This window comes from Eurosta solidaginis, chromosome X, assembly GCF_040869045.1.
Source record: "Eurosta solidaginis isolate ZX-2024a chromosome X, ASM4086904v1, whole genome shotgun sequence".
In the NCBI taxonomy this organism is placed as follows: Eukaryota; Metazoa; Arthropoda; class Insecta; order Diptera; family Tephritidae; genus Eurosta; species Eurosta solidaginis.
The window spans coordinates 166533997-166556360 of record NC_090324.1 but is presented as its reverse complement, the minus strand read 5'-3'; the positions used below and the strand labels follow the sequence as shown (position 1 = coordinate 166556360).

Below are 22364 nucleotides of genomic sequence, written 5' to 3'. Positions count from 1 at the left end.
TAATCCATCAATAATGTTTCATAAATGAGACGTCATTAATTTAAGTTAATAAAATGTGTTAGTGGATTTTTTATAGGGGTCCCGTAAATTGTTTAGTCCCGGGCCCGGATTTTCTCTCTACGGCCCTGCAAGTAGCTATTTGTGTTATTAATATTTTGCTACATGTGTAGTCTACATGTGTGTATATATGTATTGAACAATTGAATGCAGTGAAAGTGAAATGAATTCTAAGGCATGTTAAAATTCTAGTCGTATGACCTTCTTTGTGTGTTTGTTGCTTTGGTGCATTTATTGTTTTGTGTTTATTTGTTGTTGAGTGTTTGCCTGTTATACGTACCTGTGTGATTACTTTGTTTCTTGTAAACAAATTTTAAAAGCTCAAACAACGTGTCAGAAATTGATTTATCTTATGCTTGTATGTGAAAGACCCTGACTGTTTTATTTTATGTTTGTTGGGGAACATTCTTTTTCGACCATGTGATTCGCGAAGTTGGACTCTGGTATAATGTATGTGTTCCGTGTTTTTTGTTGTAATCTCGTTCTTATTTGCCGTCCTGTTTGTCCTATGCAACCGTGTTAGCATCCGGCGGTAAGCTTGTATACGTCGTGGCTGTTAAATTGATCCTCTGAGTAAGTGTTAGTCCTTAGTTTCACCTTAGTTTGTTCCGTGTTTTATACGCTGTGTTATTGTTGTTTTTTTTTTTAAAGTTTTTCAATTTATATGCTGCTTTTCCAGCATATGTCATAGATGTCCAGGTGTTATTATTTTCCTTTTTCATTATTTCTTTTGGTTTTCTACGCGTCCTTCTTACCTTATCTACTAGTGCTTTTATATCCGTTGTTTGCAGCAATGTTATATACTACTTCAAGCTCTCTCTTATATGCTTTTTGTGTAAGACGTATTCTTTCAAGTCTATGTATCAAATGCCTTAATCCTGGATTTTTATGCTGTTGTGGGTGATTTGAGGTATCTATATATTAATACGCTAACAAATTTTCCATACAATCATTTGCCAGGCTGTTTCGCATACTTATCATACGTACAATCATATAAAGGTTATATGAATTGATTCGTGTGGATCAGCCGCAGTGCATAGGCCTACTTTCGTTAACAAATATTAATATTTGTTTATAATTAATGGACAATTTTTTCTACAAACTCGAACTAATATCGAAATTTACGTTCGTGAACAAAAGCGCACCATCTGTAGGAACGAAACATTTTCATTAATTTTTCCAAAAGGAGCTTTTCGGCCGATAAAAAGACAAAAACTTTTGTTTTTTCTTATTCTCCTACGCGTTTCGATGTTTTTTATAACATCTTCATCAGGGAGTCTGGTTTATTCTAATAAAACATAAAACGAAAAAAAAACATTAAAAACTTATTAATAACTAACATCAAGCAATAACATATTTTCCAACAGTTCACTTAAATTTAACATAATACAATAACATTTGAACTGCAATTTTGTCTTTAGACGTAACATTTAACATAAAACGTTTACCTTTAACATAAAATGTTTCCATAATTTAATAATCGGGGATTGTCCGTATTGCTAAGGCATGACGTAGCTGAATGCGTTTATAACCATTTTAACTATCGTAGGAGTGCGAGTTCGACTCCCACTCCCGGGAGAAAAGGCTTTGAAGAGATTTACAAGGTATAATCGAAACAGCTGTCGCCTTGTCCGTCCTGATGTCACGTTGTTTAAACTTTTCCGAAATTATTAAATAAATAATAAAATGTTTCCTTTTTACATGTAACATGTGATTTGTTGCCCGTTAATCCTGGTATGTATGTTACACCTGTATATAGTCTCTTATGAATAATGAAAACAATAAGAGACTATACACAGGTGTAACATACATACCAGGACTAACGGGCAACAAATAAATGGAAAATTGTATGCGAAACAACAACATAACATAGCACATAAACCAAACCAAACACTAAATAAAATATTTACACAAACAAAAGACAAAATTAACAAGGAACAACAACACGATGTAGTCTACGAAATAAAATGCAACGGAAAAGAAGGAGAAGTGTGCGAAAAAGTTTATATTGGTACAACGAAGCGATCATTGGGCATCCGAATTAGTGAGCACAAATCAGATGCGAAAAATATGAAAACGACTACTGCTATTGCTGAGCACCTAACCAGCAAATGCCATACAGCGGACTTCGATAATGTTAGGATTTTAGATAAAGAGAGGAGAGAGAGGACGCGACTAACACTCGATGGGTTACGCATACAACAAAAAATAGAGAAGACGGTAAACTTCAAAGAAGACGTAAATAATATAAACGGCGCATACACAACTGCCATCAAATGCAATGGACGAGGCAATGGACGCAGTCGAAAATTTTAATTGTGCTAGTTTGTATATGTATGTATGTTGTTGAATGAACGTTTTTGTTAATAAATGTTACATGTAAAAAGGAAACATTTTATGTTAAAGGTAAACGTTTTATGTTAAATGTTACGTCTAAAGACAAAATTGCAGTTCAAATGTTATTGTGTTATGTTAAATTTAAGTGAACTGTTGGAAAATATATTATTGCTTGATGTTAGTTATTAAAAACTTTTTAATGTTTGTTTTTTCGTTTTATGTTTTATTAGAATAAACCAGACTCCCTGATGAAGATGTTATAAAAAACATCGAAACGCGTAGGAGAATAAGAAAAAACAAAAGTTTTTGTCTTTTTATTTATCGGCCGAAAAGCTCCTTTTGGAAAAATTAATAAAAACTATACTCTGGCCCAAAATCACTAATGAAAAATTTTCATTTCACACAAACCTATTATGTAAGCTCTGTCAATTCGAAATTCTGAAAGCTGCGTAGCGTGTTGCTCAAATATTTCTCCTACATACATACGCGTGCGCGCCAGCCGGTTGGAACAAAACATGGTTTCCCCATTGTTGCCACGGAAACCGGCATCATAGCGGCCCTTTTCCATCTCAAAACTATAACTGCTCGCAGCTGCCACTTGCCTGAATATTTTTGTACCAAAAAAAAAAAATCCAATGTACCAAAATATTCGGGGACATTTACTACTTCATAAAATATAGTCATATTTGAAAAATTATTAAACTTTATATTTTATGTCACACATTTTTTTCAAATTAATTTTATTTCAGCTATTATATTTTTGCAAATAAATTTTTATTATTATTTTTTTTTTTGAGTTTATTTTCATTAAATTTATATTTTTGTATATATTCTAGTTTCAATTTATTTATTTTCATTAATTTGTATTCTTTTATTTTATTTCATTTTATTTTTGTTAAATTTTGTGTTTTCTTACATATTTTTATTTCCGTATTGCATAGGCAGTATATTACGCTACTATCTATACATTAATACGCTAACAAATTTTCCATACAGTCATTTGCCAGGCTGTTTCACATACTTAGCATACGTAAAATCATATAGAAGTTATATGAATCGATTCTTATGGCTCAGCCGCAGTACATAGGCCTATTTTTGTTAACAAATATTACTCTATTTGTTTACATATAATGGAAATTTTTTTTTCCAAATTCGAACAATCTCTCCAAATATCGAAACTTACTTTTGTGCACCAAAGCCCACCATCTGTAGGATCGAAATATTTTAATGGGGTCTTTCCGAAATTCAAATACTCAAAACAATTATGTAAGAGCTCTAATTCGAAATTCAAAGACACAAACCTATTATGTAACCCCGCTCAATTCGAAAAGCTGCGTTGTCGTGTTGCTCAAATGTTTCACCTGCATACTGTTACGAATATTAGCAAAACTAAGGGGTGCTGCTAACTCTAAGCCGATGCTAAGCCGTGACGTGAATTCACATCAATAATTCAATCATTATGTATCTACATAAACGAAACAATAATTGCGTCTACACATATATACCATGTACGTATACGAGCAGCGGAGAGTCAATGCACAGACACATGCATATATCTGAGATACTCCTGAAAGTATGCAATGAAAGAAGCTATAAAATCGTGCAATTGTAGTTACAGGTGAGAAGTTTGAGAGCTGATGGACTAGAAGATTCTGGAAATCGAAGCGCCTAGAAGATGCAACGTTGAAATCAGAGAGTATAAAAGGCAGCAAATGTAGAGGTGCTGGAATTCAGTTTGAGTTGAGCTATCAAGCAATTATTGATTAAGCACGCAATCTGGCGAGCAATAGTAGAGTTTCATTTGAACTATCAATCAGTTTGGTTGTTAAGCAAGCTAGTTGCAAAGTATAAGTGTTATTGTGAAGTACTTTAATAAAGGCCACTTTTCCATTATTCAATATCGGAGTTATTTATTCAACAGTTTAGTGATTCGAACTTAGCAGAAGGGCAAATAAGAGGCTTTGCAAGTAAATTCGTTAAAATTGGTGTCAGAAGAGGAATTGTGGAATAAATTCCAGAGTTACAGAGCACAACAAGGACATGGCGAAGTTAAGTGAATTAAGGATCCAGCAACTGAAAAAGGAGTTGGAAGCCCGTGGATTGAATACAACCGGCAATAAACTCGAACTTCAGGCAAGACTACGACAGGCAATGGAATTAGAAGGAATTGAAGTGGAAGAGTATGTCTTTCATCTTGATGGCGAGGAAACAACAAAAATGGAAGAGACAGTTACGCAGACAGTTACGAGCACAGACTTGAACATGATTTTGGCTGCAATATCTGCTCAAACATCGACAGTGCCTTCTCAACTGGAATCGCAAGAGACACGTTTAACATCCAAGATGGAAGCACAGGAGGCACGTATGTCATCGCAAATGTCATCTCAACTGGAATCGCAGGAGACACGTATAACATCCAAGATGGAAGAACAGAAGACATGTATTGCAGAAATGTCGTCAGAAATAACATCGAAGATTGAAGCACAACAAACGCGTATTTCAGAAATGTCGACACAGATTACATCTAAGATGGAAACACAAGAGGAGCGCTTATCATTGCAGGTGGCACAAATGTCTTCGCAGTTAGAAGCACAGAATCCAAACATGTACAGCTCGAGGACAAAATGGATGCCGAAATAGAAGCTTTGAGAGGTCATATACAGGAGTTGCAAATAAATCGCCCAACTGTTTCAGCAAGCAATCCGAAGGTAAAGACACCATCCTTTGACGGTTCTGTTCCTTTCCAGGTCTTTAAGCTACAGTTTGAGAAGACCGCAGCAGTGAACAACTGAAATGTGGAAGACAAAGTTGCCGCACTATTCGTACCGTTGAAAGGATCAGCTGCCGAAATCTTACAGACTATTCCAGAGTACGAACAGAACAGTAACGAATTGATGGCTGCAGTAGAACGGCGATACGGAAGCGAACACAGGAAACAGATATTTCAAATAGAATTGCAAAACCGTTACCAAAAAGCTAATGAGACTTTGCAAGAGTTTGCTTCGGATGTTGAAAGGTTGGCTCATTTGGCAAATGCGGACGCACCCGTGGAATACACTGAAAGGGTAAAAATCCAGAGCTTCATAAATGGCATACGAGATGTGGAAACGAAGCGGGCTCCATATGCGAATCCAAAACTAACATTTGCTGAAACGGTATCCCACGCACTGACTCAGGAAACAGCGTCACTTTTGAGTAAGCCCGCATACAAAGCTCATCGCGTGGAAGTGGAAAGTCCAGACTGGGTAGACACAATTTTGGAAGCATTAAAAGGAACGCAGCAGAAAAACGATGGTGCCGTCAAATGCTTTAAGTGTGGGAAGCCAGGGCACATTGCACGTTATTGCAGTATCAATCCTAACAATTCCAGCAATGTGGGTGGCCGTAAACGCAGAACTGAAGGAGACGAGCAAATCTCCAAATCCACTCAATCGTTAAACTAAAGCGAGTCAGCCGCAAGGGGCGACAGCTGGCTCCCTCAATTGAATGACCCATAATCTCTATCTCGCAAATTGGAAGAAGGTCAAGCAATCTTACTGTCGGAGGACATGTGGATGGAAAGGAACGTTTACTGACTGTAGATACGGGTGCATCCCATTCCATCATTCGATCAGATTTAGTCAACAAGAAGATAAGACCATTGCTTGGAGCAAGATTACGTACAGCCACGGGAGAGGACACCCAGGTAATTGGAGAAGTAGAATGTGAAGTAGCAATTGGGAACGTCACGGTACTACACAATTTTATAGTGGCAGGTATTGTTGATGAAATCATAATTGGAGTGGACTTCTTAATCAACCAAGGCATGAAGATCGATATGCAAAGCAAGACGATGCGATATAAGAACATTGATGTGCCACTTAATTTCGGCTACGAGAGAGGCTACAGCAGTAAACGAGTGCTGGTGGAAGAGAGTCAGCAAATACCACCAAAATCAGAAGCAGTCATCTGGACAAAGGTTGATGGAGATTGTGGGACAAACAAATTGTGGGTTGTCGAAGCAGCAAATAAATCAGCACTGAACATACTTGTAGGAAAAACCCTGGCTATGACAAAACAAGATGGACGTATTCCGGTAAGAGTACTCAATGAGTTCAAGTCACCATTCAATTTGACCAAAGGAGCTATTTTGGGAAGATGCCAAGAGGCCGAAGTAGTTATTAACTGTGAACAGCTCCAGGAACACGTTTCATCTAATAATACTGATCTTTCAAATGACATCACGGCATGGACGCAGGGGCTAGAGGAAGCCTATCAGAGTAAGACAAAACAACTGCTCCTAAAGTACGCGAACATATTTGACCAGGATGGTTTCAAACCAGGCCGCACCAATGTTGTGAAACATCAAATTGACACGGGAGATGCGAGGCCGATCCGTCAAGCTCCAAGTAGTATTCCACTGGCGAGCGGGAAGTTGTGAATCAAATCATACAAGAAATGGAGCTCACCGGTAGTACTTGTAAAGAAGAAGGATGGAAAAATGTACCGGAAGTTGAATGACGTTACGTAAAAGGATAGCTACCCATTGCCAAGAATTGACGACACTCTGGACTCGCTATCTGGTACGAAATGGTTTTCCACACTTGACTTGAAAAGCGGCTATTGGCAAGTTGAGGTGAAGGAGGAAGATAAAGAGAAAACAGCCTTCAGTGTCGGTGATGGTCTGTGGCAACTTACAGTGATGCCTTTTGGACTTTGTAATACACCAGCTTCTTTTGAGAGACTCATGGACCAGGTACTGAAAGGACTACATTGCAAAACATGCTTGGTGTACCTGGACGACATCATCGTATTGAGCAAGAATTTTGATGAACATCTTAAGAACTTGGAGGAAGTTTTCTAGAGAATAGCTGGCGCTGGTCTGAAGTTAAGTCCCAAAAAGTGTGCGCTGTTTAAAAAGGAAGTCAGTTATTTGGGTCACAAGGTAACGACAGAGGGCATCTGCACTGCGAACGAAAAAATAGACGCTGTACAGGATTGGCCAAGACCACAGAACCTACATGAATTGAGAAGTTTCCTTGGGCTGTGCACATATTACCGCCGATTTGTACCAAATTTTTCCAGCGTAGCCCATAGCCTCCATGAGCTTACAAGAAAAAAAAAAGCTTTTGAATGGAAGAAGGAGCAAGAAGTGGCTTTCCAAACATTGAAGGAGCGTTTGTGCACTGCCCCAATTTTAGCATATCCGATTCCAGGAGCAACATTTATTCTAGATACAGATGCGACTGGATATGCTATAGGAGGCATTTTATCACAACTGGTCGATGGACAGGAGAAGGTAGTTGCGTATTACAGCCGTTCGATTGGAAAACAGAGAGGAACTACTGCGTTACGCGGAGAGAGCTGTTGGCATTGGTAGAGTGCATTAAACATTTTCACAAATACCTCTACGGCCAGCGATTCCGTGTCAGGACAGATCACGCAGCGTTGAAATGGCTTCTGCAGTTCCGTAATCCGGAAGGACAATTGGCACGGTGGATCGAGCGACTACAAAGCTATGGCTTTTCCATTGAGCATCGAAACGGTAGTACCCATGGAAATGCCGATGCGATGTCACGAATACCATGTAGTTTGGAATGCAAGCACTGTTCAAAAGCCGAGGCTAAAGAAGACATTATAGATGTCCGGCTAATGACTATAACTTTTACGGATGAATGGGACAAGGAACAACTAAGAAAGTGTCAGCCAGAAGATACAGATCTGTCACATGTTATGCAAGGGCTCGAACAAAACGAAAGACCAAGCAGAGAGGAGATGTCAGCAGACAGTCCCATTGCGAAGTCATATTGGGCACAGTGGAACAGTTTAGAATTGATATCCGGTTGCTTGCATCGAGTATGAGAGAGTGAGGATGGTCAGTGAAAGAAGAAACTGATAATTGTTCCCAGAGAGAGGATTCCTGACGGCTCAGCGAGCTGCACAATGGTCCCAGTGGAGGTCATCTTGGAATCACGAAGACACTCGAGAAAATTAAGCAGAGATTCTATTGGGAAAAGGGTCCAAAACCCGAAGTCATGGCCAGATGAAGCAGTATATTTCAGGTGCACCATTTGAAAGGATCGCCATGGATGTCGCAAGTCCATTTCCTACTAACAAACGCGGAAACAAATACGTACTGGTGGTTATGGATTATTTCAGTAAATGGCCAGAGGTATACCCAATCCCAAAACAAGAAGCAGAAATGGTTAAAAACGAATGGGTTGCAAGGTGTGGTGTACCAATGGAGTTACATTCTGACCAAGGCAGGAATTTTGAATCAGCTGTGTTCCAGGAAATGTGCAAGAAGTTGGGCATTCGAAAAACACGGACAACTGCATTGCATTCTCAGTCCGATGGTATGGTGGAACGTTTCAATAGAACATTGGAGGAGCATTTAAGGAAAGTAGTAGACAAGTACCATAAGGACTGGGATACACACATATCATTATTCTTGATGGCCTACCGATCGGCAGTACATGACACAACGGGAGGAACTCCCGCAAAGGTAATTTTTGGCAATGACTTTCGACTGCCAGCTGATTTGAAGGATGGGATAGATGCCGATGCGGAGAGGAATGTCAAGAAATCCACTGGTGTCTTGGAAGAAGAGCTGAGAAAGATACACGATCTGGTAAGGCAACGAGCAAAGATTATGAGTGACAAGATGAAAGCGAGGTACGATAAAGCAATTAATTCGGAAGGGTTTCAGGAAGGAGATTTGGTGCTGCTATACAACCCACAATGAAAAAAAGGTTTAACCCCGAAATTGCAGTGTAACTGGGAAGGCCCATACAAAGTTGTAAAACGGATCAACGATGTAGTGTACCGCATACAAACCATTATCAAACCATGAACCAAAATGAAAGTGGTTCATTTGGAGAGGCTAGCAGCGTTTAGATCGAGAGATTTGTCTGATCGGAACGATCAGACTTAGGTGAAGGGCAGTGTTACGAATATTAGCAAAACTAAGGGGTGCTGCTATCTCTAAGCCGATGCTAAGCCGTGACGTGAATTCACATCAATAATTCAATCATTATGTATCTACATAAACGAAACAATAATTGCGTCTACACATATGTACCATGTACGTATACGAGCAGCGGAGAGTCAATGCACAGACACATGCATATATCTGAGATACTCCTGAAAGTATGCAATGAAAGAAGCTATAAAATCGTGCAATTGCAGTTACAGCTGAGAAGTTTGAGAGCTGATGGACTAGGAGATTCTAGAAATGGAAGCGCCTAGAAGATGCAACGTTGAAATCAGAGAGTATAAAAGGCAGCACATGTAGAGGCGCTGAAATTCAGTTTGAGTTGAGCTATCAAGCAGTTATTGATTAAGCACGCAATCTGGCGGGCAATAGTAGAGTTTCATTTGAACTATCAATCAGTTTGGTTGTTAAGCAAGCTAGTTGCAAAGTATAAGTGTTATTGTGAAGTACTTTAATAAAGGCCATTTTTCCATTATTCAATATTGGAGTTATTTATTCAACAGTTTAGTGATTCGAACTAAGCAGAAGGGCAAATAAGAGGATTTGCAAGTAAATTCGTTACAATATATTTGCGTCAGCAGCAGACGGTTAGAATAAAACATGGTTTCCCCATTGTTGCCACTTACCTATAGTGGCCTGCTCCAAAATCCTAAAAATATTGTTCCAAAATAATTTGTAGCGTAAAAAAACCTCAAATATAATAAATTTTTTATTTAACATATTCTTTGATTTTAATTTAGTTGCTTTCAAGAAACATGAAATCACAAATAATGAGTTAATTTTTCTTGAAACTAAGAATTCTGTGGCCACAAGGCTTAAGAGCGCAAGTGCGTTTTTTTGCGTTTTTCAGGAGAGCACTTTAAAGATTTAAATTATAATCTGAAAAAAGTTTTCGAGTGAATCGAACAAACTTTTTTTGGAATATCTCAGATGATATTATATGAATTTTATGCTGGCAGGTAACTTACGTTAATACTATTAGTTTTCCAAATACGCTTAAGAACGTAATTTATACCTTTTTTCCTAAAAATAATTTTACATAGACGAAAGACGTAAGTAAACTTATGCTATTGTTCCGAACTAACAGTCTTACCATCTGGTGACGCAATTCAAGTTATGCCGCAACAATAAATATAATGTTTTTAGTATAAGAATACTTCTGCTGTTTTGCCAAAACTGTTGTCATACTAACCCATTACCTATTTTGATTTACAAAAGTGTGGTAAGTATAAAAACATTTAAATAAAAAGCATTATTGGACTCAGTCGAGTGCATTTATTTCATTAAATTAACCTTTTTTAAATGTATGTAAATAATGTAATGCGAAAAATAAGAATGAAACATAGGAACTTCCTATTGACAGGTATCGTTGTCAATATTTCCAGTAGATGTAGAGACATTGGCAATATCTGGATCAGTATTCCGTATATTTCTCGAGTTAACATTTTTGTAAAAATTATGGATCATGGGATCGATTAAGTTCAAAATGCTTAACAAGTCTTCGTTTTTCTCTTTAGATATAAGAATTGTTAAAATTTTATCTTTATCCCCAATTGTTAAAGAACTGACACCACGCTTCGCAACATTAAGTGGCTGCGAAGTTTTGTATTTTACACAACCAAAGCGATTTTAAGTGTAGCGGACCCACTTCACATCAGACCACGTAAACTTCTCTCCATCTTCATTAACTTTTCTCCAATTCAAATTACTTTTAGCAATTGGGCCAAAATTTTTAAATTTGTTTTCCATTTCAATTACTTCATATGTATTCCTGTTAAGGCGTGAGCCACATCACACTCCATATGTGTATGCCCTGGTTCAAGGAATTTATGCTCACTCATTATACTCAGTTGAGCAGAGCTCACAGAGTATATTAACTTTGATTGGATAACGGTTGGTTGTACAGGTATAAAGGAATCGAGATAGATATAGACTTCCATATATCAAAATCATCATTATCGAAAAAAAATTTGATTGAGCCATTTCCGTCCGTCCGACCGTTAACACGATAACTTGAGTAAATTTTGAGGTATCTTGACGAAATTTGGTATGTAGGTTCCTGGGTACTCATCTCAGATCGCTATTTAAAATGAACGCTATCGGACCATAACCACGCCCACTTTTTCGATATCGAAAATTTCGAAAAAGCGAAAAAGTGCGATAATTCATTGCCAAAGACGGATGAAGCGATGAAACTTGGTAGGTAGGTTCAACATACGACGCAGAATAGAAAATAAGTAAAATTTTTGACAATGGGCGTAGCACCGCCCACTTTTAAAAGAAGGTAGTTTAGAAGTTTTGCAAGCTGCAATTTGGCAGTCGTTGAAGATATCATAATGAAATTTCGCAGGAACGTTACTCCTATTACTATATGTATGCTTAGTAAAAATTAGCAAAATCAGAGAACGACCATGCCCACTTTTAAAAAAAAAATTTTTAAAGTGAAATTTTAACAAAAAATTTTATATCTTTACATTATATAAGTAAATTATGTCAACATTCAACTCCAGTAATGATATGGTGCAACAAAATACAAAAATAAAAGAAAATTTCAAAATGGGCGTGGCTCCGCCCTTTTTCATTTGATTTGTCTAGGATAATTTTAATGCCATAAGTCGAACAAAAATTTACCAATCCTTATGAAATTTGGAAGGGGCTTAGACTCTAGAACGATAACTGTTTTCTGTGAAAAAGGGCGAAATCGGTTGAAGCCACGCCAGTTTTTATACACAGTCCATATTCTGTGCTTCCGCTCGGCCGTTAACACGAAAACTTGAGCAAAAATCGATATATCTTTACTAAATACAGTTCACGTAATTATCTGAACTCACTTTGTTTTAGTATAAAAAATGGCCGAAATCCGACTATGACCACGCCCACTTTTTCGATATCGAAAATTAAGAAAAATGAAAAAAATGCCATAATTCTATACCAAATACAAAAAAAGGGATGAAACATGGTAATTGGATTGGTTTATTGACGCAAAATATAACTTTAGAAAAAACTTTGTAAAATGGGTGTGACACCTACCATATTAAATAGAAGAAAATGAAAAAGTTCTGCAGGGCGATATCAAAAGCCCTTGGAATCATGGCAGGAATACTGTTCGTGGTATTAGATATATAAATAAATTGGCGGTACCCGACAGATGATGTTCTGGGTCACCCTGGTCCACATTTTTGTCGATATTTCGAAAACGCCTTCACATATGCAACTACCACCACTCCCTTTTAAAATTCTCATTAATACCTTTACTTTTATACCCCTATTGTACAAACACTTTATAGCGTCACCCCTGGTCCACCTTTATGGCGATATCTCGAAAAGGCGTCCATCTATAGAACTAAGGCTCACTCCCTTTTAAAATTCTCATTAACACCTTTCATTTGAAACCCATATCGTACAAAGAAATTCTAGAGTCACCCCTGGTCCACCTTTATGGCGATATCTCAAAAAGGCGTCCACCCATAGAACTAAGGCCCACTCCCTTCTAAAATACTCATTAACATCTTTCTTTTGATACCCATATTGTACAAACGCATTCTAGAGTCACCCCTGGTCCACTTTTATGGCGATATCTCGAAAAGGCGTACACCTATAGAACTAACTCTCCCCACTCCCTTTTAAAATACTCATTAACACCTTTCGTTTGATACCCATATCGTACAAACAAATTCTAGAGTCACCCCTTGTCCACCTTTATGGCGATATCTCGAAAAGGCGTCCACCCATAGAACTAAGGCCCACTCCCTTTTAAAATACTCATTAACACCTTTTTTTTGATTCCCATATTGTACAAACGCATTCTAGAGTTACCCCTGGTCCACATTTATGGCGATTTCTCGAAAAGGCGTTCACCTATAGAACTAAGGCACACTCCCTTTTAAAATACTCATTAGCACCTTTCATTTGATACCCATATCGTACAAACAAATTCTAGAGTCACCCCTCGTCCACCTTTATGGCGATATCTCGAAAAGGCGTCCGCCTATAGAACTAAGGTCCACGCCATTTTAAAAAAATGATTAACACCTTTCATTTGATACCCATATCGTATAAACAAATTCTAGAGTCTCCCCTGGTCCACCTTTATGGCGATATCTCGAAAAGGCGTCCACCTATAGAACTAAGGTCCACGCCCTTTTAAAACACTAATTAACACCTTTCATTTGATACCCATATCGTACAAACAAATTCTAGAGTCACCCCTGGTCCACCTTAATGGCGATATCTCGAAAAGGCGTCGACCTATAGAACTAAGGTCCACGCCATTTTAAAAACCTCATTAACACCTTTCATTTGATACTCATATCGTACAAACAAATTCCAGAGTCACCCCTGGTACACCTTCATGGCGATATCTCGAAAAGGCGTCCACCTATAGAACTAAGGCCCACTCCCTTTTAAAATAATCATTAACACCTTTCATTTGATACCCATATCGTACAAACAAATTCTAGAGTCATCCCTGGTCCACCTTTATGGCGATATCTCGAAAAGGCGTCCACCTATAGAACTAAGGTCCACGCCCTTTTAAAAAACTCATTAACACCTTTCATTTGATACCCATATCGTACAAAAAAATTCTAGAGTCATCCCTGATCCACCTTTATGGCGATATCTCGAAAAGGCGTCCATCTATAGAACTAAGGCCCACGCCCTTTTAAAAAACTCATTAACACCCTTCATTTGATACCCATATCGTACAAACAAATTCTAGAGTCAGCCCTGGCCCACCTTTATGGCGATATCCCTAAATGACGTCCACCTATAGAACGATGGCCCACTCACTCTTAAAATACTCTTTAATACCTTCCATTTGATACACATGTCATACAAACACATTCCAGGGTTACCCTAGTTTCATTTTCCTACATGGTGATTTTCCCTTATTTTGTCTCTATAGCTCTCAACTGAGTATGTAATGTTCGGTTACACCCGAACTTAGCCTTCCTTACTTGTTTTAGTATCATGATTGCTCTCTAAGAAAGCTATAAACATAGAGCTTACGAATTAGTTCTTATTTTGGTCGACGCATGAATCGCTGTAGAAAATGATAGTTTGTTTAACTCCGGACAAGGTCTTTTAATGCTGACAAATATATGAAGATATTTCGTTAGTACCTCGCTGGCCACATATAGCAAAAGGATTTATTTATTCGTTTCAAAATCATATATGGTAAGAGTGTTAGTATTCAATCGCTCCTTATAGTAGCAAATGGAGGAATTTCGGTAAGGATTGGCAAAACTTGCCGCAAATCAAATGTGTAAGTCTTTACATTCTTGTGCTTCCCAGCCAGATATTTGTCAAAATTCTTAGATTTTTGTGCTCTATCTGCATCTTTGTGAAGCATTGCCTGTTTTCCAGTCAGTATTTTATATTCTGCCGTATTTTTTTTTTAATGCGGTCTGTTTAGGATTTAAAGTAATCGCATTTACAACTAGTATCAAGTTTCGGTTGTTTGAATTTTAAGTTCATTGTGTAGAATGTTTATAAATATTTTGATAAGCTAACAGGAGTTTCAACATCTTTGCAGTACAGACTGTATATTTTTGTTATTGACAAATCGGAGTTTTAATATTTTGCACTTGACTCACGCCGACCATGGTGGCTCTCGGAGACAGGAAAACTAATTAATATGCTCCCCAATAGTTTTGAGTTTACCTCTTTTATCGCCCAATGGAGATGGTTTCGCCAAAACACTTCAAAAAACAACTTTTGCAAACGGCATTTTTGTCGCTATCAATGTTCAAAGGATAATAATTTGTTATTCGACGATTTTTTTGTTTAGTTGACGTTGACTTCTTTTGAGTTAGCTTTTCGACAATTTCGACGAGTCCACACATAAAAAGTTATCTTGATTATAATCTACCTTACTCCACGTACATGGCGACCGTGACAGGACTTTGGTGGTGGTAGAAGTAAGTTTAGTGCGTGCGGTGTGGAAATAATTTAGTAGACAATTTAATAAAATGATTCAAACTTTTTCTAAAAAAACTAATAATCTACCAAATAAAAATTTCTAATACAAAGCGGAGACTACGGAGTTAATAAAAATAACAACAAGAATGCTTCTTTGTACAAAATTTTTAATTAAAATATACAGTAATAATATTATACAAACTAACATATACAATAACGGCATGTAAAGAAAGAAAAAAACCAAAAACCCAAGCCACTCAAATAACGGCATCATAAACTGTACCACCGCCAAGGGCAGCGAACACCAGCAGCGGCGAACATCAACAGCAAAGCCCAGCAGCAGCAACCACCGCCGGCAGCGAAGGCCAGCATTAACATCAGCGGCAGCCATCATCATAGCAGCAGTGAAGCAGAAAAATAATTATATGATATATGTATGTATTAATAAAATTTTTCCTAAGGGTTTTTTTTTACATATATGTATACAAAAAATTTACAATTTTTATTAAGTGCGGTGCGTCCACATTATATATAATACATTTTTTGATTACAACGGTGCGTCCGTTTATGTAAAACATTTTGGATTTTTTTTTGATTACAACGGTGCGTTAGTTTATATAAAACACTTGAATTTTTTTACTAAAACGGTGCGTGCGTCTAAATTTAAATACCTCAGTTTTCAACAATTTTAAATTTTTTTGAACCATTTTATAAATCTCAACCTTTGCAGATCTAAATTTAATTTCTTTTTCTCAAGTTTGAATTCATTTTACAAATTTACATTTTCTTCAAAATTTTAAATTAATCGATAACAGAGTTATCGGTAAAGATTTGTGTTCACAAGGGAATAAAAGCCTAAGTCCTGTGTTTAGAGGGATCGTGAATAACTTACAGCGGCTCAAGAACGAGGTAACTTCGCTTTGTTTGTGTATACAACGACGTAAAAGTTAGGTTGTTGTACCTCAATGTTTATTTATTTATTTGTTCAAGTCTATGAATTTTAATCCTTACAGACTATGATACAGTGAGCATTTAAAAAATACTTATGCCTAAAAGTAATCGGTGTACCTAGAAAGCAGACTTCAAAATATTCATAAATTCAGCCCTTTGTATAGAAAAATCAAGAGCAGCGGAATTACTTATTGAGTTAAGCTCCCGAATAGCACGCGTAATGGGAGCATTACCAGCGTAATGCGTTCTGAAATAACCGTAATAAAATGGAAAGGAATTTCTGAGAGATCTCTGGGGAACATTAAATCGAATCCTTTCCAGCAAATATGGGCAATCAATGTAGCCATTAATAATATTATACATGAATGACAAGCACAGTATAGATCTACGATTTTCCAAAGACTTGAGGCTTAAAAGTAAAAGACGTGCAGAGTAGGAAGGAATCGGCTCCGAAAAGTTTAACGGCCGAAGGGCATATTTAGGGATAATTTTTTGAATTGTCTCAATTCTACAAATGGCCGTTTGGTTGCTTGGTCTCCAAATGAAGACAGCATATTCAAGATGAGATGTAACGTATGACGTGTAGAGCAGCTTAAAGGTATAGGGGTCTGAGAATTTTGAAGCATTGCGCCGTACAAATCCGAGCATAGAATATGCTCTCGATGTTACGTAGTTAATGTGATTCATGAAAGAAAACCTTTTGTCGAAAACGACACACAGGTCTTTAATCTCATCAACACATTGAAGTTCATAGTTACATATACTGTATTTTGTAGACAAATTGTTAGTTGATTTTGAATAAATAAGTTGGAAGCATTTTTGCGTATTTAAAGAGAGACAGGAATTCAGGCGCCATTGGTGAAGCTTATTTACATCATCCTGCAGCTTTATGGCATCTTCTGGCGATTTAATAGCTGGGAATATTTTTAAGTCATCTGCATAAAGTAAACACTTTGCAAACGAAAAACAACTGCTGATGTCATTAATAAATAATATAAATAAAAGTGGGCCTAGTATACTTCCCTGGGGAACGCCAGAAGTCGCAACGAACGGGCAGACATTTTCCCATCAATGGTAACAACGCAGTGTCTATTACTTAAATAAGAACGAATCCACAAAAGAAACGTTGAACGAAAACCGACACAGCTTAATTTTTTTATCAGAACTGTGTGAGGAACTCTATCAAAAGCTTTGGAAAAGTCAGTGTAAATGCAATCAACCTGTAGTCCAGCAGAGAAAGACTCTACAAAGTATTCGCTAAAAACAGCAAGATTTGAAACCGTGGACCTATCAGCAACAAGCCCGTGCTGGTGGGGGGATATAAGGGATTTAACAGCAAAACTCAACTTGGCATTCACAGCATGCTCAAAAATTTTAGAGATTGTGGACAGCTTGGGTATTGGTCTATAGTTACGCACATCGTTCTTATTTCCACATTTGAAAACGGGCGTAATCGAGGTGAGCTTCCAATCATCGATGAACGTCCCAGATGATAATGATTTATTTAAAATCAGACTCAGCGGATAGACCAAGGCTGGACAGTTTTTTAACAAGACTGAAGAAAACCCATCAACGTCAGTATAATATTAGCTTTACTAACATCCTCACAGGAGAGAGTAAGCGCACCGAAGTTCAGGATACTAACGGCATCCAATGAAAAATCAAACGCTTTATTATTATCATACTGAGAAAAATTTGACTTAAAAAACTCAGCAAATAAGTTCGCTGCCTCACTTGGAGATCGCGCAGGCTGATCACCAAGGAAAACTCCAGAGGGACACTGGAGCCACCTTTTTTTGACTTTATATAGTTCCAAAAAATTTTAGGATTCGATTTAATATTCGACTCAATATTATGAATATAGTTATTGTACAGAAACTTATCTAAATTATTAAATATATTTAAATAGTGCTTCTACTTAGTAAAGAATATATGATTCTTTGAGCGTTTGAACTTAGGTTAGGTTAGGTTCAAATAGCTGCCGTCCACATTGGAGCGGCATACTTAGGCCTTTATAGGCCTATGGTGAAACCACACGGATTTGTTCCCACTCTCCTAATCAAACCACTTCGTTGAGTTTATGAAGCTAACTAAGCGTCGTGTATTGACCTCAGCTATATCAGTCAGATCTACGAGACACATCTTGCCCATAAAACGTTGCCTTCTTCAACCGAGCGCTGGAGATTCACAGAGTAGATGCCTAACAGTTTCAGGTTCTTCTTCGTTGCCGTAGATTCTACAATAATCATTAAATGGAGCGCAAATCCTTTCCGCATGCGGTCAAATTAACACAAGACGCGTAAGGAGACCTACAACTAAGGAAAAATCCCTCGTACGGAGGGTGAGAAGCTCTCGCGATCTCTTCTCATTCCATTCCGGCCATGTGAGTTTTGCCGTGTGGCATCTATCATGATGCTTCCACCTGGCTCCCACTTCCATCAGTAGATTCTCCTTTATCTTGAGCTTGCAGGTGGAGAGCGGCATGCCCTCTTCCAGGATGGCGAAAGTGGAAGGGAGGTACCCTTTCTTGCAAGCTCATCCGCCATCTCATTACCTTGTATGCCCTTATGTCCCGGAACCCATACCAGATGCAGAGTGAACTGTTCAGCCATCACGTTAAGTGATCTGCGACAGCCTAATACAGTTTCAGAATTAGCTGTGGCAGAGTCAAGGGCTTTCAGTGCTGCTTGACTGTCTGAGAAAATATAAATGTGCTTCTGAGAGACCGCCTTCTCCCTAAGGCAGTCCACAGCATCTTGTATGACCGCAAGCTCGGCCTGAAATACGCTACAGTGATCCGGAAGGCGAAAAGATATTTGTATCTCCAATCGTTCCGAATAGACGATATATGTAGCCATTTGTAACGATCAGCAACCACCAGATCGAACGATGCGTTAGATCCTCTAATAAGAATTCGAGAATTAGTATTTTTCATTTTGGTTCTAGTTTTAGACACATTTGCCCCCTGTCCATCATCATTAATAGACGCATGAGTGGAGGAAGAAGAAGCCGGAATATCGGTCATTGGCACGGCTGTTATTATGGATGCATACGTATTGCGAGTATTATTTAAAGTTAAAATAACATTCTGAGGCGTCAACGTCAAAGCATTGGACACGTTGTATTATTAGTGCAAGAAGCAGCAGTACTAATATTTGAGAAAGCACTAATCGATACTACAGATGATTGAGGATTCATAGGCACTGACGTCACAACACTAGGCGTTGACGTTTTAGTAGTGCAAACGGCAGCACTAGCCAATAGTACGGATGGTTGGGCATCCACTGGCACCGACGTCAGACCATTATGCTTTATTTTATCCGCATGCACTGATGTCACAACACTAGGCGTCGCGATTGTAATGGCACAAGCAGCAGCCTCAACAGCAACAGGCGAGCGAGCATTCTCATGCACTGACGTCACAACGTTCGTTGTATTAGTAATATTTAATATGTTAGCACTCTCATTAGTTGTTGGTGACAGATGAGAGGGATTGCCATTCAACACATCGGCATTACTCATGACTTGTTTAACTGCGACTTCAACAGAGCCGCGTAAGCAATTTACTTCCGTGAGGGAAGCAATTGTATTGCCTTTTTCTACCATATCGCACTGAAACGCGAGGAGAGCTGAATGCAAGCTAACAAATTTTAACAAGAGTTTTTTGTTATCATCTTTTAGAGCACTGACCACTCTGCTCTGCATTCTCTGCTCTAAGAGAAGATTTTATATTAAATAAAGATACCAATGTTGGTTGTATTTATTGACATTGTTATTAGTGTTGTCACTTTTTATCACATTGTCAGGCTTAGATTTCGTAGATTCCGAACTATTACTTTGTGACCAATTCGAGTTTATGGCAATAGCCTTTTCATCAATCACCAGAGTTGGTGGAGACAGCGAAGATTGTTGCACTTAGCGCACTGCACTTTCGATTGATTTCTATCAACTTTTTGACCGCACACACAAGGCATATTAATTAAAAGTTTGAGTAATTGGTATTAACAATGATAATTTCCAAAAGTCAGCGATTTTTCAAACGTGTTACCATTGCAAAGGCAATTTTACTTTCACAGCAACTCGGTGAATCTATATAGATTTATGGAAGAACGTTTTGAAAACACGTCCGAACTGCACGAGAGTGCTGTGCTTCTGTTGCGAGAAGGAGTTTTTGCTAGATTCCAACTTTTTTGCATGTGAACACGTCTCGCGACTCACCACACACCTTACAATTTCAATGTTAACCTGTTAACAGTTTCAACTGGTGTTAACATTTTTTTAGTTTTTTTCTCTTAAGATGGTTTCTTTGTGGGAATATAGGTATTTAGTAGGATTAATATATTAAAATTTTATTATTTGTAGCAAAATGTTTGCATGTTTTATGTTTTAATATATGTTTTAATATGATTTTCTGTAACGTCTTGCGAATGTTAAGTTAACATTCATTTGGGGAAACATGGTGAGTCGCAAAACGTTTCACATTCAAATGGATGGTAAGCAGCGGATGTCAAAAACACTCCTCATTTGAGCCGTTTATTTTGAAAGTGGCATAAGTCATTTCATGTCGTTTAGGTTCAGTGGTAATTTGTTTGTATCTCTCCTCGCCACCAGTTTTTTAGAATACAATATCCAAAAGATGCAATTCTTATTATTATTTTATAATTGTAGAACCATCTATATATGCATTCGTTCAAAAATAACAATGCATTTAAGACCATGAGTTGGAAATGACTTATGCAACTTTCAAAATAAACGGCTCATTTGTAAATGCCTTATAAAGTGTGTAAACGTATAAATTTATCTACACCTTTTCAAGTTTATAATGAGAGAATGCAAGTTTATATTGAGAAAATATAAATTGATAATGAGAAATATGAGTTTATGTTGAGAAAATAAAAATTCATAATGATAAATGTAATTTTATAATGAGAATATATAAATTGATAATGAGAAATCTAACTTCATATTGAGAAAATATAAATTGATAATGGGAAACGGTACTTCATATTGAGAAAAAATAAGTTGGTAATGAGAAAATGTAAGTTCATAATGAGAAACAAAAATATTTAGGTTTTATTTGTACCTGTTTTTACTTAAGTGGACTTGTATTGAGAGGCATTCATAGCTTAAAAATGTCTGTTGTGGATGGCGAAATCGACGGTAGTGGTTATAATTTAATAAATCTTACTTATGTAAGGGAGCAAATAAGGTAGTACCTTGAAAGAGCAGTAGATGCACCAAAAAATGTTTTAACGGAATGGGAATGTGCGGGAGAAATACCGCAGATACATACATTTTAAACAGATGTTTTCTTTTAGTTGATATGCAAGTAGAGTCTTGAATGTACAGTGAAGATTGTAATTTAGATGCGTTCAACGCAACATTATGCATTCCAGTAACACCGCCACCCAAAAACTCTGTACAATACAATTTCCGAATTTGACCTCAAGCTTTTAAAATGCTTTCGAATACTTTAAACAATGCTATATTTTAATTGTCTTTATGCTGTTTCCACGAAATGTTGCAGAATTGGCTCATCGACTCCGGATCAGATTAATTGCAACTTTTCATTCTTAAAGTTTTATATTTTCTCATTACTAAATTATCTTTTCTCATTATCAATTCATATTTCTCATTATCAATTATGTATTCTCAATATGAAGTAACATTTCCCACTATCAATTTGTTTAAGCCGCCTCCATTACCATTTAAACGGCGGCGTCGAAATGCATATGCGCAGCCGTGCGCGGCGAGTGGAAAGGCGCCAACGAAGAGGCGCATCAACAATTTTCCAATAAACTAGTCAAGGCAGTCTTGTACTATCAACGGACAATCGCGGACGCGCTCCTTTATACATTAATATACTTTTATATAACTGCTTCGAGTCATCTAAAGTCTAAAATTAAATTTTGAAGTTGAAGTTCTAAAATAATGTATAACTATTAACTATGAAGAAATAAAATTAGTGAATTTATAACATTTTTAAAGAAAAACTATGAACCTTTTTAATTGGAAGTGTTAAGTGTAGCGAAGAAAGACCAGAGTTGTTCACAATTTATATTTTCTCAATAAGAAGATACGCTTCTCATTATCATATTTTATTTTCTCATTATAAAGTTGGATT

The 22364-nt window shown here is 37.3% G+C and overlaps 1 long non-coding RNA gene across 1 annotated transcript in view; it reads right to left on the bottom strand.

Annotated features, from left to right (window-relative positions):
* The window catches only part of LOC137234181 (uncharacterized), a 771296-nt gene that overhangs the window by 100238 nt on the left and 648694 nt on the right, over positions 1–22364 (bottom strand). The gene's annotated exons all lie outside the window — the stretch shown is intronic.